Consider the following 18,208-nt stretch of genomic DNA (forward strand, 5'->3'; position numbering starts at 1 on the left):
CAGCCGCTCCGCGGCATGTGGGATCTTCCCGGACCGGGGCACGAACCCATGTCCCCTGCATCGGCAGGCAGACTCTCTACCACTGTGCCACCAGGGAAGCCCCTGTGTGGTTTCTTACTGGTTCCTTATGCTTAGTTGGTGGAGGGCATATAGGTGACAGAGGAGACTGGTTATTCTGGAGTTGTATAGCAAAAGGATCAAATGAAGGGTACTGGGGTTAGATGGGACTGGGCAACGAACATCACTTCTCTGAGCCTCACTTCTCTCATCTGTAACATGGGAAGAATGAAAGTCTCTCCCCGTTGTATGGATGTTTTATGCTCAGTGTCTGGTGCATAGTAAATGCTCAAGAAAGAGCAGCCATTAGCTAATTCTAGACAACCCATGGTAGAAGAGATGGATTCTCTTCCCCGGCCTCCAGTGCGATGTGGGGACAGTGGAGGGGAGGGCTCTGAAAGCCTTCACTGTGGTTCTAACCAACAATTCTGAGCCTCTGTTGACACTGCCAGCCACAAGCACCTGCTAAGCGGGCAGCGTGCACCTGCCACCTGCCACTCCAAGAAGGGATTCCAGTCCAGCCAGAGCAGGCGGCCTCCATCCTAGGCTAGATCCTGGCTGTGTGCTGAGTACGTGAGCCCACCCACCTGTTCTGAAACCCCAGCTGGGCTCCGTTCTTTGCCTGTCCCATCTCCCACCCCCAGCTTCCTTCCTTGATCCCACACCTTCCACGCCATAGGCACTATGCTAGTGCCTATGCTAGATCCACAGGGGGTGCAAGGAAAGAAATCTGCATTAGTAAAGCACCTACCACCTGCCACACAATTGCCTTTGCTTATATGCTGGCCTCAGGAACCCTGAGAGTTGTGTTAAACACACCCATTTTACAGAGGCACAAACTGAGCACTGCCCACCGTGGGTGATGGAGTCAAGATCTGAATCCTGGTGTGTTTCTTCAAAGCCTGTATTCTTCCCTCTCCTCTCACATGCTGTTTACCACAATAGAGAGAATATAGTGGAATGATGTCACATGAAAAAACGTAGTGCACAGTCGCACTTGTGGGCCTTTATCCCAGAGAAATAAAAACCAATGTTCACACAAAAAACTGTACATGAATGTCTACTGTGGCTTTATTCATAATTATCCAAAACTAGAAACAACCTAAATGTCCCTCAATTAGAGGATGGATAAAAAATCTATGGTACATCCATACAATGGAATATTATTCAGTAATGGGAACGAATGAGCTGTTGATACACACAATGGCTCAGATATATCTCCAGTGAGTGAAAAAAGCCAATCTCAAAAGTTTGCATACTGTATGATTTCATTTATGTAACATTTTCAAAATAAAAAAATGGAGAATAGATTAATGGTTGTCAGGGACTGGGGGAGGGGAATAGTAGCTATAAAAGGTAGTATGAGGGAGTTTTGTGGTGATGGAATGGTCTGTATCTTGATTGTGCTGATGTTTACACAGATCTGCATGTGCTAAAACTGCATAGAAATGTCCACATACACACAAATGAGTACACCTGAAGCCGGCAGAATCTGAATAATTGGTCAGTTGTATCAATGCCAATTCCTGGTTTGGATATTATACTATAGTTATGCAACATGTTCTCACTGGGGGAAACTGGGTGAAGGGTACATGGGACCTCCCTGTCCTTTTTTGGAAACTTTCCTGTGAATCTACAATTATTTAAAATGTTTTTAAGTTTTTTTTTTTAAAAAAAGCATAGTTTCTAGCACAGAAAGAGTGCTCAGTAAGTTGCTGCTATAAATCCTACTAGGATTCCAGCTCTTATGTAGCCATGTACATGGAGGAGGGAGACAGCTATATTAATAACTGACAGAAAATAGAAAGCAGAGATGTGAAGTAGAAATATATTCAGAGCCACATATATAATTAAAATTTTTCTAGTAGCCACATCCAAAAGGTAAAATGGAACAGATGCAATTATGTTTTTTCAGATGAAATATTTTAATAGGATATTTTATCTAACCTGATATACCCCAAACAGTATCATTTCAACATGTAATCAATATAAAAATTAATGAGATATTTTACGTTCTTCTTTGTTTTTTGGTACTACGTCTTTGAAATCTGTGTGTAAATATAACACATCTCAATTCAGATGTTAGTTTCCTTGAAAATACTTGATCTGTATTTAGATTATATAATTTATGGTTGAAAAGCTAGATTTGCATACCCAAGTTGTTCCAAACATACTTAAAGTTTTCCAATAACTGAATGCAACATTAGTTTTTTTAACTTAAATTTAAATTAATTAAAATTAAGTCATTTAAATTAAAAATTCCATTATTCGGTTGCAGTAGCCACATTTCATTGCTCAGTGGCTGCTACTGTGTTGAGCAATGCAGGTAGAAAGCGGTGTGTACTAGATAGATGATTCTAGGTAAGACTTTAGGGAAGTGATGCATTTGAGCCAAGCCTCAAAGGATCAGTATGATTTTAACAGGGAGGGAATATGTCAAGTACACAAACCACCATGGACAAAAAGAGGCAAAGTCTGCTGGTTGCCCACGCAATATCTATATCCCCCTTCCTTAGCAGCCTAACTTTGATTTTTGTTAAGTGGCAACAGACCAACTAAAATAACTACATTTCCCAGCTTCCTCTGCAGATACACAAGCCATTTCCAGTCAATAGTATGTGGAAAGTAATTGGGTAGAGCTTTCAGGAAAGCTCCTTAAAGATGGGTTGACTCAGCCACTGCACCCTTTTGCTTTACTCTCTTCCTCTTTCTGCCTGCCTGGAATGAAGACATGATGGCTGGAGTTGCAGCAGTGATTTTGTGACCTTGATAATGGAAACCATGCACCAAGGATAATGGAAAAAAAAATGAACATGGGACATTGATGATTTTGAGGACATAGTATGCCAGCCCTGGACTTCTTTCTAAGTGAGAAGAAATTAAACCCCTACCTTGTTTAAACCACTGATATTTTAGGTCTCTGTTACCAGCAGCCAGGCACAAGTCCTAACCAATACAAGGTGTGAAAGTGACAGGAGAAAAGCAAATAGTTTGGTATGATTGGTGTTTCATAAAAGCATCCTGGGAAAATTATTTATTTATTGAGTACTATTCACAGGGCTTAAAAAGTACAATTTATGTCATCGCTGCTGCAATAAAATTTTGTAGATGAAGAATGTGAAACACAGAGAGATTAAGCAACTTAGTCAAGGTTGCAGAGCTTACAGGTAATGAATCTGAGCTTTAAGTCCAGGCAGTTTGACCAAAGGGCTGCCGTCTTGGATGGAAGTAAAGGAATTATGGCTGAATAATGTGAAGGAACTCAGACTGGGTTCAGAGACGTGGACCTTGGCCTAGATGTTCAGGCCTCACTTGCTTTGGTGGCTTCAGGCCCCTGTGGGTCTCTGAACATCAACCTCAGCTCCTCTACTTGGATTTGCCAGGCCGTGTCCCTCCACTTGACTGCACCCAGACTCTGGGCCATGCTTCTGGGGTTTGCCTCCTACTTCAAACTGTGCTAAGTGGTCTCAGGGAGATGACCTCTTGTCTGGATATCATATTCTCTACACCCTGGTGCTGGGGCCAGCTCTCTAGTCCTCTCCCAAACTGTCTGACCCAGCAGGGAGCTTCCTCATTTTTACCCCAAGTGCACTGGCTTCCCCGGGGGGCCCCACGGCATCATGGGTTGCAGTCGGCCTCATGGGAGCTGATGTTCATAGGTATGCCAGGCCAGGTTTGCAAAGCTGATGTCTCTTCTGATTGGCCAGTGGTCATGCTGTGCCAGTTATTAAAGACTTGTAACTTTACCCCTGCTTGGGTTATGAGCTCTGTGTCTTCACAGCTAGGGGATCTTGTACAAGTCACTTCACCTCTGAGGTTTAACGTGCTCATTTATAAAATGGGACTATAATCCCTCCTGTGATTACTGAGACTGCGAAATCAGATCATGTCTGTAAAGAACTTAGAAGCACACCTAGCTCCTTGACAGCGCTTGGTAACTGGTAGTTATAGTATCCTGCTGGCGATGTCTCAGCTCAGGAGTGGGCAGGTCAGCATTATTACTCCCTGGGTCTTGAACCTGACGGAGGGAGCATCCTTGGTAGTGAACAACTACAACGCCCCGGCTCTGAACCTCAGGCTGGTACAATGGAAGGAACGCTGGCCTTGGATTTAGATGATCTGGGGTCTGATCCCAGCTCAGCTCTGATGTGGGACAAGCTGTCACTGCCATCTCTGAGCAGCCTTCAGTGAGGGGATTGTAGACGAAGGCCCGTGGGGGGCCAGGCGGGCTATACAGATGGAAGAAGCGGGGGTGGAGGTAGGGGAAGGCTTGGGATTCAATACAAGGAGGGGGCAAAGGTAGCAGGCATGAGGGATGGGGGTGGAGAGGGTCCTGTCTTAAAGGAGGCCAATCCTAGGAGCCTGGGGTGTCTCCTAGCAACCTCGTGAAGGGCAGGGAGGTAGAAATGAACATCTATTAAGCTCCAACTGTGTACCAAACTCTCTCTCTATATTATCTTATGTAATTTTAGTAACAGTTCAAGGAAGGCATTTTTTTTTTTTTTTTTTCCCGGCGCACGGGCCTCTCACTGCTGTGGCCTCTCCCATTGCGGAGCACAGGCTCCGGACATGCAGGCTCAGCGGCCATGGCTCATGGGCCCAGCCGCTCCGCGGCATGTGGGATCTTCCCAGACCAGGGCACGAACCTGTGTCCCCTGCATCGGCAGGCGGACTCTCAACCACTGCACCACCAGGGAAGCCCCCAAGGAAGGCATTTTAATCCCCATTTTATAAAGATAGAGATTAATGCCAAGAGAGGGAGGTGACTTGCCCGAGGGTCATACAGCTGGAGGTAGCCGAGCCGAAATTCAAACCCAGGCCTGACTGTCCAGAGAGGTGTCTTTTTCGGTTCCTTGAAAAATGTCAACTAAAAAATGCCATCTTGGGGTTTTCTCCTGCAGGCGCCGCTCCTCGGCTGAACCCGCCCCAGCCCCCATCTGCTTTCCACTTTGGCTGCTTCTTGTACTGCAGGCTTCAGTTTAAACAGCGCCTTTTGGGGAGGCCTTTCCTGACCACCCCCATCCCCCAAGCCCTGAACAGGCCACACCTGTCCACGTTATCCTCTCTCACTGAGGTGCTCACTGCGTCACAAGCACAATCACTTATTAACTTTTTGTTTGCTTCCTTTATCTAGACAAAGGCTTTACTTCCAAGGAGCTCACATTTACATGGAGAAGAAAGACATGGAACCCAGAAACCAATAGTTATCCAGGATGGTGATAAGTGTTGAGAAGAAAATAAAACTAGGCAACGGACTGCAAAGTGACAGAGAGAGAAAGGGAAATTTAGATGTGTGTGGTTAGGGAAGGCTTCTTGGGGAGGTGATGTTTTTGATGAGATCTGAGAAGTGAGAAGGAAAGTCATATGAAAATCCAGGGAAGCAAGCTCCAAGCAGAAGGAAAAGCACGTGCCAAGGCCCTGGGGTGGGAATGAGTTTGGTGTGTTCAAGAAGTAAAAGAAAGCCAAACGGCTAGAGCTTGGCAGTCCCGAGGAGGGTGACAGGAGATGAGACAAGGCTGGGGCCAGATCATAAAAGGCCTTAGAGGCTGAGATAAGGAGTTGGTTCATTGTGGTTTGTCTCCCAGCTAGACTGTGAGCTCCATGAGAGCAGGGCCCTTGTCCGTCTTGTTCACCACTGTAACCCTAGCCTCTAGCCCAGTGCTCGGCACATGGCAGGTACTCAGTAAATATTGGCTGAATCCATGGACGAATGTGTTCCCACACTGCCTCCTACACTCTCGACACGTTCCCTGTACGTATTTTAGCATCTCTTCCCCCCCCCACAGGTTTCCTGTCTTCCCTTTGGTGTCCCATGCATCCCAAACCCTAGCTTTGAGAATGTCCCCCAACCATGTGAGATTATTTACCCACAAAGGCTCAGGGACCCCCCTTTCAAAGAGACCTGCATTTGCCTAGTGCATTGCAGAAAGCTCCCCACAAGCTTAATGACATCAAATGTGGGATTTCAGGCCCGTATGTTCCTGTGCTCACATGCACGTGTGTATAGCTCGAGGTCCTCAGTTCCCCCCTCAGATCAGTGCAAGAAGGTGACCCCAACCCACCAGCTACTAGGAAACTCAGTCACATCAATAATTCCTATGCCTTGCTCTACACCGGTGACCGGGGGGAGTGGGAAGTTAATTAGCTTTGCTAGAAAGGGCCTGTGAAATGTTTGGAACTCTGCAGCCGGAGAACCCTGCACACTCAAGGCACAATTCTGCATTCCAGCCCCAGCCTGGGCTCACTCAGCCGGATCTTACACCTGTTCACAGCGCTGGGTGGTATTTACAGACAGTAGACACTTGTGGGTCAGCGGGAGGACAGGAATGGGGACACCCCTGTGCTGCGTCTGAGTTGTCGCAGCGTTAACTTAATGATGAAACAATCACCATTCATTCTCCCTTCTCCTGCGAGTGCAAATGGCTTTATAAACACCAGGCCTAGGGCGAGTGAGGAAGGCGGGGTAAACGGTTTACCTTGGGTCAGGAGTGAGCCTTTAGTCCATCAAGGGGAGTCTGAGAGCAGACGTTAATGGTCCCTCCAGGCCTGGAAGTTAATTCGGCCTTGAAACTAGTTCTCAAAATCCACTTGCTGACCACTTCGGCCCACACTGATCTCCACACCCTGCCCATGCCTCCCTGGAACATCTCCATTCACTGTTCCTTGGTCTGATTTACTCCAAGGCACCGGCCCAGGAAGTCACTGACCTTGGACTGGGTTTCTCAAAGTGGGGAGCACGTTCCTTCTGTATGCAACACAGGTGACATAACACAAGTGAGGCAATCGCCTCTGGTCCAAAATTTAAGGGGTTGACAAAAAACTCAGTCATTAAGATAAAATAAATACAGGCAATATATTAAAAAAATAAGATTAATGAAAAACATCCCTGATGAAAAAAATGACAAAATTTATAATAAAGACAGGGATCTTATCCTTACTCATTCTACTTGGACCCTCACTCAAATGACCTTGACCCTCATTGACATGACCTTGACACTCACTCACATGGCCTTGACCCTCACTTGCATGATCTTGACCCTCACTCATCTCTCTATATTTCCAACCCTAATGCAAGATGATTTTAAGTGGTCTACATGTGAACATTTAAAATTTTAATACTTATGTATTTTTTTAAAATTATAGCAAGCGATCCCAGCTTTCTATTCGTGGTAGAGATATACCATTTTTCTTTTAAAAATACATTAATTTCAATAAGTAATTTAAAGAAATTTATTTAGTGAATAATAGAGCCAGTGGTATGTTCATGGCGCCAAGATCCTGGTGGGGGGATACTTGGGCAAAGGCTCCACTTGTGACCCCTCCGAAGGCAGGGCCAAGCTAACCTTCTCTTCTATTACTTGTTGTATGAAGGTGACTTCTGATTTAAAGCAGGAGCTTAAGAAGAAGAGAACGGGGCTTATCAGAAGTGTGGCCTTGACAGTCACCAAACCTCTCTGAGTCCCACACTCTTTACCTCTAGAATGCGGCTCACAATATTTGCCACCGTGGGCTGTGAGGTTTACAGAAGATGATTATAATGTGCTCGGTGGGGCTCAACAGGGCCACATCTTGATTTTTGTGGGCTCCTTTCCCCGTTAAAAATACTAAAAATTATTTTTTATCCCTGCATAGTTATACAGATGAATGCAATCCGCTTCAATTATATTCACCTTTATTCCAACGCACTCAAGGTATGCATCTTGCTTATTTCAAGAAGCAAAGCATTTGGTGGGGGGGGGGCTCCTGAAAGTACCATGGCCGCGGCACTGTGCTTGCTGTGCCCGTTGGAGAGGTCAGAGCTGGGCACTACAGGCAAGCACTTAATCTTTTAATCTTCACAATGTCACAAGGCAGACATTATTAGCTCCATCTTATAGATGATGAAAAGAAGGCCCAGAGAGGCTGAGCAACTTGCTCAAGGTCACACAGCCACTGAGTATCAGGGCAGATTTGAATCCAGATCCCGATTCTGGAGTCTGCCCTGCTGTCATGCCCCAGGAAGTGAGATAATCTGGAGGGCTGCCAACCCTGAGTGATCGTGTCCCTCAGTTATGGAAACTATGATTATATTCAGAGCCAGCTCCTGTGAGGCCCATACTGTGGAAGCAACCTGCAGGAGCACCCCAGTGTCCTGGCCTCTTGGTTGTCTGCTAATTTGAGTGGGAGCTGGGTGACATGCTCAAGTTGGTTGTTTGAGAGTCTCTGGGCATTTAAGCTGCCACCCCCAAGCAGCAAGATGTCCTCAGGGCCTCTGAGACACCGAGTACCAAACTCCAGCAGACCGGGCTGCTATTTGCTTCATGCTTCTGTGTTCTTCAAAAGGACAAAGAAAAAGAGAGAAAAAGAACTTTGGATGCAGACCAAAGCCACTCAGGTTTTCCGCTGTGTGTCCTCTTGTAGCCTCCTCAATGAGGAGGTCCTGACAAGTGTCACCTGAACAAGGGGTCAGAGCCATTCCCTTCCATGCACGCGACACTGCAATTTTAAACAATTGTGGCTTGAGACAAAGATCCGCCCGGGGAAGGAAAATCTAACCGAGTTTGCAGTTTCCAGCTTTGGCGCTTCTTGAATTATACATGGGCAAAACCCCCTTGAAGGCTGCTTTTTAAGCCGTGAGGGGAAGGCATATAATTTTGGTCTCTGGCATTCTGCTAAAACACTTGCTGAAAATGGGGCCCCTCCCCAGCCAAGTGGCGTTTGCCTCGAAACCAAATGGGGGACGTTTGACGCCTCAAATAGCTTCAAGCTGCCAGCAGAAAGGATGCTGAGAGGATTGGTTCTTTTTCTCTTTGCCATAGTCTTGTCTCTGTAGGGCTTCTGTCCCTCGGAGGCCCTTCCCTTGCGGTAGCAGCTGTGACACAGACCACAGACATTCTCCTCCTTCCTGGCTGGGAAGAGGGAAAAGTGCTATATCCTTCCAGAAGGGGAGGCAGGGGACTGGGTCGGGGCTCAGTAGGGTCCAGCCAGGCCCATCTCAGCCTCCTCTGAGAGATGGCAGCTCCGGGTCCAGACTGCCCCAACCCCACGCTGGGTCCAGAAAGGTCAGCGCCATTCCTGGCCCCTGTAATCGGGCAAACTGTCTCGAGTGGTCTGGAGCTGCAAAATGCTACCTACCCAGAAGCAGGGGCTCCCGGCACTCTTCTCCCACTGGGATTTGCCCCAGGACAGTGGTCAAGGGCATTTGAAGGATCTGAGTCGGCTGAGGTCATCTGGGTCATTGGTGGCTTAAGAGTGTGGGCCCTGGTGACGGTCACGGGGGTTGGGATGGCGCTTTGTAACTTATTAGCTGTGTGAACCTGAGAAAGTTACTGCACCTCTGGGACCCTCAGTTTCCCTGTCTGTAGAATGGGCTGATTCTCTACTTCAAAGTGTTGCTATAAAAATGAAACGCATGCTGAGTGCCTTTAGCACAGTAACTGGGCCGAAGCGCTCCAGCAATGGTGGCTATCATGATTATTTGCATGTTGAAGATAAGGAAATGACAAGTGGTATTAGTTCCCGTTGGTAACTCAGAGGGTGTGTGTGTGTTTGTATGTGCGTGCGCATATGTGTTCCAGTGCACGTATGCATGTGTGCCTGTGCCCGTGAGTGTGAATATGTGTGTCTGTGCACTCGCGCACAGGCTCCAGCCAAAGGTCAGGGGAAGAGCGTTCTTGTTCCTAGACATGGAAACTTGAGAAGGGCAAATAGTTCATTATTTAGATTCAAAAGCTACTCATTAGGCGAGACTCTGGGCACTTAGAAAGAAAAGCTGACCTACAAGTGTAAAATGTTATTATAAGTAATGACAATGATTATAGGATGAGGGTTGAGCTGGAGAGGTTAATGTCCATTAACTACCACGAATTAGGAGATGGTGCTTCTGCAGACACTTCTGGGCGAAACCTAACGGTCTGTTTATTTACCTCACGGGGAGCTCTTAGCACATCAAAAAGGTATTTAAAACACAACCCCCCAACAATTAGCTTTAGGAAGAAGAGTAAATATGGACGCAATTTATCACTCCAAGAGAGCCCTGCTATCAGAGACAGATGCCGTCAGTTAAATAAAACAGACACTAAGACCCACCGGAAAGATCAACCCAGAAGCAATTCGCTAATTTGATCAGCAGTGGACAGTAGGATTTTGGTGGCAGGCCAAAAATTCACGTCTTTCTGCTAGTTTTTATAACCTGAGTTACAGGTTCCTTTTTGCATCCACCAGGGGAAAGATGACTCAGGAATGGGCTGAGGTGATTTCACTGGCTTTGTCCATCTTTGATTTTAAAAGGTAATAGAAGGAAGTTGAACACTGAAAGAGCCAATGGCATTGGGACTTGACTGTAGGGGGACCAGTCATCCCAGTTTGCCTGGGACTGAGGGGTTTCAGTGCGAGAGCTGGGACAGTCCCGGGCAAACAGGGATGGTTGGTCACCCTGCTTATGTCCCCTCCCTGAGGCCCCAAGTATGAGTATCAGTCAATCCTGGTCGGGGTAATAGTGGGCAGAAGCTGGCTTGTGGCTTCCCCGTTAGAAATTCTACCTCCCCCCATATGGCGAAACAGACTGTGAACCCATTAGCAGCAGGAATGTGGGGTCACGTGGGACTAGTGCAGGAGAGCTGCACACACCGAGGTAAACGTCCAGGGAGACCTCTGATAGGCAAAGGCGCGGGGGTCCGAAAGCTGATCTTGTACAGACTGCTTTTAACTTCCCAGAGAACTCTTGATGGAAAATTGCAGAGCCCGGTGACACTCTGCAGAGTCCAGAATCTCTGCACCCCGCCTCCCCAATATGTACCTGATCGTGTTATATAAACCGGGGCAAGAACGCACACTATGTACTCGAAATGCACATCATTCTACCATTTCAGCTGTTTCCACTGCTTCTGAGATTTCTTATATAAATATCTCTGTGTGTGCGTTTGTGTGTACATTTCTTGACATATTTACGAAGTCCCAGTTTGCCAACCTTCGGGGCATAATGCAAGAACTATTTTTCATCCTAATCTGCTGTAATGACATGTTTTATTATACTATTTCAGCTGTTTCCATTGCTTCTGCTGTTTCATGTTTTATGTATTTTAACTAATGCTTTAATTTTAGGATGTTGTGCCCTTTGGTGATTTCACAAAAGTTCACTTTGGAAAATCGACAGGGATTCACAGTGGCAGCCATTGGAGGCTCTACCCACACACAGCACAGCACAGAGGAAAGAGGGTCCGAATACAGGGCAGGAAGCAGACACACTTGAAGGCAGACTGGGGAGGCCAATGGCTTACGGGCCTGGTGTCCATAGCACCAAGATGTAGGGGGAAGCTGTGTTCACCTAAAACTTCTGCTCCGTTTAGCCCTGAAAGTCTGGCACCCGGGAACCCCCTCAGTTCTGGACAAAGCAGGATGGTTGGTCACCCTACCAAGATGGCAGGTGGAGGAGCTCTTGGTGTGACATAGAAAGAGCCCAGAGTTTGGAATGCTCTCTTCTTTTTTTTTTTTTTTTTTTTTTTTTTTCGGTACGCGGGCCTCTCACTGTTGTGGCCTCTCCCGTTGCGGAGCACAGGCTCCGGACGCGCAGGCTCAGCGGCCATGGCTCACGGGCCCAGCCGCTCTGTGGCATGTGGGATCTTCCCGGACCGGGGCACGAACCCGTGTCCCCTGCATCGGCAGGTGGACTCTCAACCACTGCGCCACCAGAGAAGCCCTGGAATGCCCTCTTCTTAGTTTCAAACCCCAGCTCTGCCAATGCTATAACAGTCATTTGACTCTGAGGAAGTCACTTAAGCCCTCACTAAACCTCAGTTTCCTCATCTGGAAAATGGAGCTGAGAAAGTATATTGTGCAGAAGTGCTGTAATTGATGGAGGAAGCGATGTGTGTTCTACACCTACTACATAGTCTCCTGGTTCCCTGAACTAATAATGAGGGAGTCCCACCGGATGCTTTTGAAGTGCTCAAAATCCATGTCCTGTGGCAGAGTGAAGGGCTGAGGCCACCACCCAGACCTCCCAGTCTTGGGCACCAACATGTCCCCATGCTCATTTAGACCCTTTGGCAGTGGGGGCTGAGGAGCACAAGAGGTATAATAATAATAATGGTAATATAATTATAAAGCAGTATATTTGCATTATAAAATATTGTATAATTATAAAATATTATAGTAATCATGGTAATACTAATAATGGCTTCTGTTTATTAAGTGCTTACTATGTGCCAGGAAACACTGTCCTTCCTCATCCCATGTAACCCCCCAGCAGGACACCTGCTGGGTAAGTGAGATCATAGCCCCTATTTTGCAGATGAGGAAATGGAGATCTGGAGAGGTGAAGACATTTACCGAAGACCACACAGCAAGCAAGTGTTCAATGGGACATTTGAAACCACATCAGTGTTACTCCAATGTCCATGCTTTTTAGCACAATGCCCTGTAGCCTCCTTTGGATGGAAGGAGTGGAGCGTCACTTGGGGCTGTAAGGCATTACAGAAGGAATGGAGAGGGAAGGTCAGTGGGCAGAGCTGAGAAGCCCTTTTGTTGTCGGGCCTTGAACACTGGCTCCAGCCTGCAACAATCCCAAGGTAGGGCATGGGGAGGGGCCTGATATTTGAGACCTGCCTTTCTCCCTCCCCTTTCTCTCCCACACCCACTGCCCATCCTGGACCCTCCTGCCTCTGTGTCTATGTATGCACGTATTTTCCCTACTCAAGGGAACATAGTGACTTTCCCTTAACACCCTACATCCTCTCTCTCTGAAAACTCCTATTCACCCTGCAAAGCCCAGCTCCTTAATGTCCAGGCCCTTGTCCCTTTAGACTCCCATTAGTGGCTTCTTTCCTGACTTAATCATAGCATCTGCCCGTGCCTGCCATGAAATGATGGAAAGTTGGCAGAAAGTCTGTTGGTCAGGGAAGTCTCAGCTGTCTTGCTCACCCCATCTGGATGACAACCAGCCATCGTGTTTCAGACCCTGACAATGTGCTAACAGACTGCGTTTAATTAATGGATCCCCAGAAGCATCACCATTTCTATTTTCTAGATTACGGGAAAGCAAACTACAGCCTGTGGGCCAGCTGCCTGTTTTTGTAAATAAAGTTGTATTGGACACAGCTATGCTTGTTCATTTGTGTATGTCCACAGCTGCTTTCATGCTACAGAGACAGAGTTGAATAGTTGCCACAGAAACTGCATGGCCTGCAAAGATATTTACTATCCAATCCTTTGTAGAAAAAGTATGGTGGCCTCTGTAAATCAAAGTAAAGACCTGAAGTTCAGAGAGGCTTAGCAACTTGCCCCGGTTAACTCAGCCAGCCAAGGACAGCCTTGGGGTTCAAACCTGGAACCCCAGGCTTCAAAGTGGTGCCCTTTCTATGCCCCAAATGCCATTCTGGCTTTCTTCCAAGTCCCCTTCCACAGATGTACCCCAGTGCTCGGCATCAAGCCACACAGAGGAGGCTCCCTCCCACCTGGCTTGGGGGCCAAGTGCAGTAGCTGACAACAGGGCCACCTGGGCTCAGGTGTGAGCATTTAAGGCACACTGGGGCCCAGAAAAAAAGGGAGTGGGCTGGAGAAGATTTTTGTTTTTTTACAGAATGAAAATGCATTTGATAAAGAATCTCACCTAGCCTGCCGATCTCATCTTCCAAGCACTTTACAGATAAACCCGTGGTGTAAAGCGAATCAATCCTTGCTTAGCTGCTCTGCTGTTTCCAGTTTCAGAGGGGCCAGACTCAGCACGGCTTGCCAGGGGCAGGGCCTTCCTTGGGTCTGGAGACCGCCCCTCAATGCAGGAGACAAAACTTCTTCCCACATCCCACAGCCAGGCTCCTCTGGTGTCCCCCGCCCCTGCCCCCAACCAGCACCCACTTTCCCCATTTCAACCCTTCAGCCTCCCCCGCCCCAGCGTCTCCAGGGGTCTGCTTCCCCACCCAGCCCTGGGAGCTCTATTTCAATCTGAGATACAATTACAGATCATGTTCCTTTTCTTCCCCCCTTTTTCTTTTTAATAAAGCCGTTTTGTGTCTCCACCGCTCCCCCTTTCCTGCATTCCTCCCATCTTAGTCTTCCCTCTCCCCCTCCTGTAGGAAATGTCTTGGATTCTCTCACTGGGGTGTAATGGTTAAATTGCTACCAGCTGATTAAACAGCAGAAGTTGAAGCTGTAATCCTCGGCGTTCAGGAACCCGGGGAGGCAGAGACGAGGGCCCTGACCCCTGACGAGGGCTTAGCCCCCGTTGACCCCCCTGCGGTGTGCCCGCCCTAGCTTCGCTCTCTGCATTTGTCCCAGGCTGCCCGACAGAATCCTCGGGGAATGGGCCAGGGGAGGAAAAGGAGAGGAGAGGCGGAGAGAGGGGAGGGAGGGGGGAGGTGGGTACCTCCCCAGCCCTGGCCCAACCTCCCAGGAATGTCTGTTCCCACCCTTGTCCCTTCCCTGCCCCCCACCCAAGCCACACACACACACACACACACACACACACACACACACTCACACACGGAGACATTCTCACATACACACTCAGGCTCACACACACACAGACCCCAGTCACACACATTTACACACTCACACACCCAGGCGCTTTCTCGCTCTCTGCAGAAAGCGGACCAGATGAAGGAGCAGGCCCGCCCCCTCCTCAGGGAGCCGCTCCTCCCTCACCTGCCCCACCTGGGGAAGGATCAGGAAGGTAGAGAAGTGTGAGCTGGGAAGGGGTGGGGAGAGGGAGGAGGAGGGCTTCGGGGATGCGCGGACTCAGGCTGGACCCTGGCGCTGACAGCTGCGGAGCCCGGAGTCAGGAGAGCCCTTCTTCGAGCCTCTCTGAGCCCTGTTCGCAGGCGGAGGGTGACAGCCACCTCGCAAGGCGGCTATGAGGATGAAGCAGGTGGACGCAAATCATCGTGCCCAGCCCGGCGCAAAGCGTGTCTCATCTCGAACGGCCTGGGCTCAGGGCTGGGGTGGAGTGCAATCGTCGTAACTTTCAAACCACACCCCGCACCCCGGAAATAAAAGCTGTGTGCCCCTGGGCTCCTTACTGGACTCCTCTGACCCGCAGCTCTCCCCCTGCAAACTGCCATCGTCATGCTTCCCCGACGGGCCTGTGACAACTGGATGTGACACTCCACAAGCCGGGACCTCGCGAGGGTGTTCCTGTTCTGACTCACATGGGTGTCAACTCAGCCTCTGGGCGAAGAATAGCAGGGGGCAGCGAGCCTCCTTGGGAAAGTTCATTTCCATGGAAAGTACAGTTCAGATGAGGGGAGGATCTGGCCTGGATTCACCCTCCTCCACACTTACTCAGAAACCAGAGAGGAAAGCTGGGATGAGGAGGGAACTGGCTGCCCGCACAGGGAACGTCTGCCACCCGTCCAAGTACAGGGCTCTTGGAAGCATCCTTTCTCTTTCCATGGGGGAAAGAAAAGCCTCTGTCTTAGGGTTCTCCAGAGAAACAAACAGAGCTATCCATATGGAGACATGCGTTTCTCTATAATTGTATCTATATAGATAGTTCTGTATGTAGAGATATAGATATAGATATGAGATAGATATCCTACATGTAGGATAGATATGATATAGATAAATCCATATATATATTTAGATGTACAGTCGGCCCTCCTTATCTGTGGGCTTCTCATCTGCGGATACAGGGGGCTGGCTGTATTCTCTGTGCTATGCCATTTTATATAACGGACTTGAGCATCTTTTTTTCGTTGTTTCATTTGTTTGTTTGTTTGTTTTTGGCCACACCGCAGCTTGTGGGATCTCAGTTCCCCAAACAGGGATTGAACCAGGGCCACGGCAGTGAAAGCGCAGAGTCCTAACCACTAGGCCACCAGGAAACTCACATCTTTGAATTTTGGTATCTGCTGGGGCTCTGAAACCAATCCCCCACGAATACGAAGGGACAACTGTAAATATATATATGATACAGATGTCACATATACCTATACATCTATCTATATCTACCTATCTATCTACCTATCTATTGAGAGGGAGAGGGAGAGAAAGAGATTTATTATAAGAAATTGGCTTGCACAATTATAGGGGCTGAGCAGTCCCACAGTCTGCTGTTTGTAAGCTGGAGACCTGGGAGAGCCAGTGGTGTAAGTTTCAGTCTGAGGGCAGGAAAAGACTGCCTCCCAGCTCAAAAATCATCAGGCAGAGAGTGAATTCTCTTTTTCTCCACCTTTTTGTTCTATTCAGGCCCTCAAGGGATTGAATGTGGGAGGGCCATCAGCTTTACTCAGTCTACCCATCCAGATGATAATCTCATCCTTAAACACCCTCATAGACGTACCCAGAAAATGTTTAACCAAATAACTGGACACGCTGTGGCTTCATCAAGTTGACACAGGAAATTGAACATCACAGCCTCCAACTGGGGTAGGAGAGAGCAGAGGGCAAGGCTGCTTGAGGGCTGAGGGTCAGGCCCATTTCTGTACAGTAGGGTTGACTAGTGTCCCCCCCAAATCCATTTCTACCCAGAGCCTCAGAATGTGACCTTCATTGGAAATAGGGTCTTTGCAGACACAGTTAAGCTAGAATTGAGATGAGACCATAGTGGATTAGGTTGGGCCCTATATCCAATGAGAATATCCTTATAAGAGACAGAAAAGGACAGACACAAGGAAGAAGGCCCTGTGAAGACAGAGGCGGAGACTGGAGTGATGCTCCACAAGCCAAAGAACGCCTGGGGCCACAAGAAGGTGGAAGAAGCAAGGAAGGATCCTGCCCTAGAGCCTTGAGGGGGAGTGCGGCCCTGCTCAGACCTTGATTTTCAGCTTCTGGCCTCCGGAACTGTGAGACAGTAAAAATTGCTGTTTTCACCCACCCAGTTGGTGGTAATTTGTTACAGCAGCCACAGGAAACTAATACACCCTGCCAATCATGCATCATTGGTCCTATTTTACGGATGGGGAAATCGAGGCACAGAGAGGGGAAAGTCCTTTGTCCAAAATCACACAGCTGGTTGGAAGTGAAGGCAGGATTCAAACCCAGGTCTAACTCTGGTGCCTGAGCCTGTACTGCTGAGTTCACCCAGGAGGGACATTTCTGCAGGGGACAGACGTTGTGAAAGATGGAAGGGAAGGCAAGCGCTGGCTTCCTTTGCCCCCAGCTAACAGGCTGTCAAGGTAGCTGTGCTGAGGGGTCTGAGAGATGGGACCTCAGGGATCCTTTCCTAGGCTGAGTCCCTAGGCGGGGGCGGGGGCGGGGGCGGGGGCAGGGGTGGGGTCTGAAAATTCCACCAGTGTAATTGTGAGAGAAAGAAATTCTGGTCACAGCTGGTCTTCCTGTCCAGGAGCTGCCCTGACCTTGCTACTAAACCTGGGTATTTACCTAGAGGCAGGGCTGGGGCACGTGCCCAGGACTTAGAATTCAAGGAGGCACTTGCTCTCGGGGTCGTGCCAGGGCCCAGTCCCGGCTGGCATGAACCTGAGAGTGAGCGCCTCGTTATACTTTGCTTGCCTCACCCCAGTCCTGGCCTGCCCTGGGCGTAACTTATCAGAGGAACAGAGGGCATTCTGGGCTACTGGCAGCAAGTGGGCTGTGGAGCCACACAGATCTGGGTGTAAATCCTGGCTTTAGCCGCTTACTAGCTGGATGACCGTGGATAGGTCTGTTCTCTTATGTGAACTCAGTTTTCTCATCTATAAAATGGGGATAATAGATTAAAACCTACTTCATCGGTTGTGGTGGGGATTAAATGAGCTGACACAAGAAATGCCTGGCACTTGGTTAAAGCTATTGTTACCATATTTGCAGCTTGGAAAGAGGAAGTTGGGGGGTAGCAACGTGAGTAATGGCTGCATCTGTTGGCAGATCAGAGGTGGCCAGCCAAGTGGACGAGCCGGTTGGGTGTAGCTTCAGAGTGAACGATAACTGGTAATTTCTTGTTTAAGAAAAACCCAGGCTCAGACTGGAAGGGCGAGGCAGCTGGTGCACACAGCTCTTTAGGAATCTTCACAGCCCTTTGCAGGGAGTCACACTTGCCAACCAATTCCTCCTGTCTGGACGGGAGCCACGAAGTTCCTGTGGGCACCGCCCGGACCATCTCCAGGTAGGGGAGCTCTGGAGAGAGAGTCCCAGGTACCCCAGTTTTAGCTCTGTGGATGTGAGCTGGTCACCTCCCAGTGTCCTGGCATTTCTGAGCCAGAGGGGACATTGGGCTGGGTCCCTGGCGACAAGGACAGGT

This window comes from Lagenorhynchus albirostris, chromosome 14 (assembly GCF_949774975.1).
Source record: "Lagenorhynchus albirostris chromosome 14, mLagAlb1.1, whole genome shotgun sequence".
In the NCBI taxonomy this organism is placed as follows: domain Eukaryota; kingdom Metazoa; phylum Chordata; class Mammalia; order Artiodactyla; family Delphinidae; genus Lagenorhynchus; species Lagenorhynchus albirostris.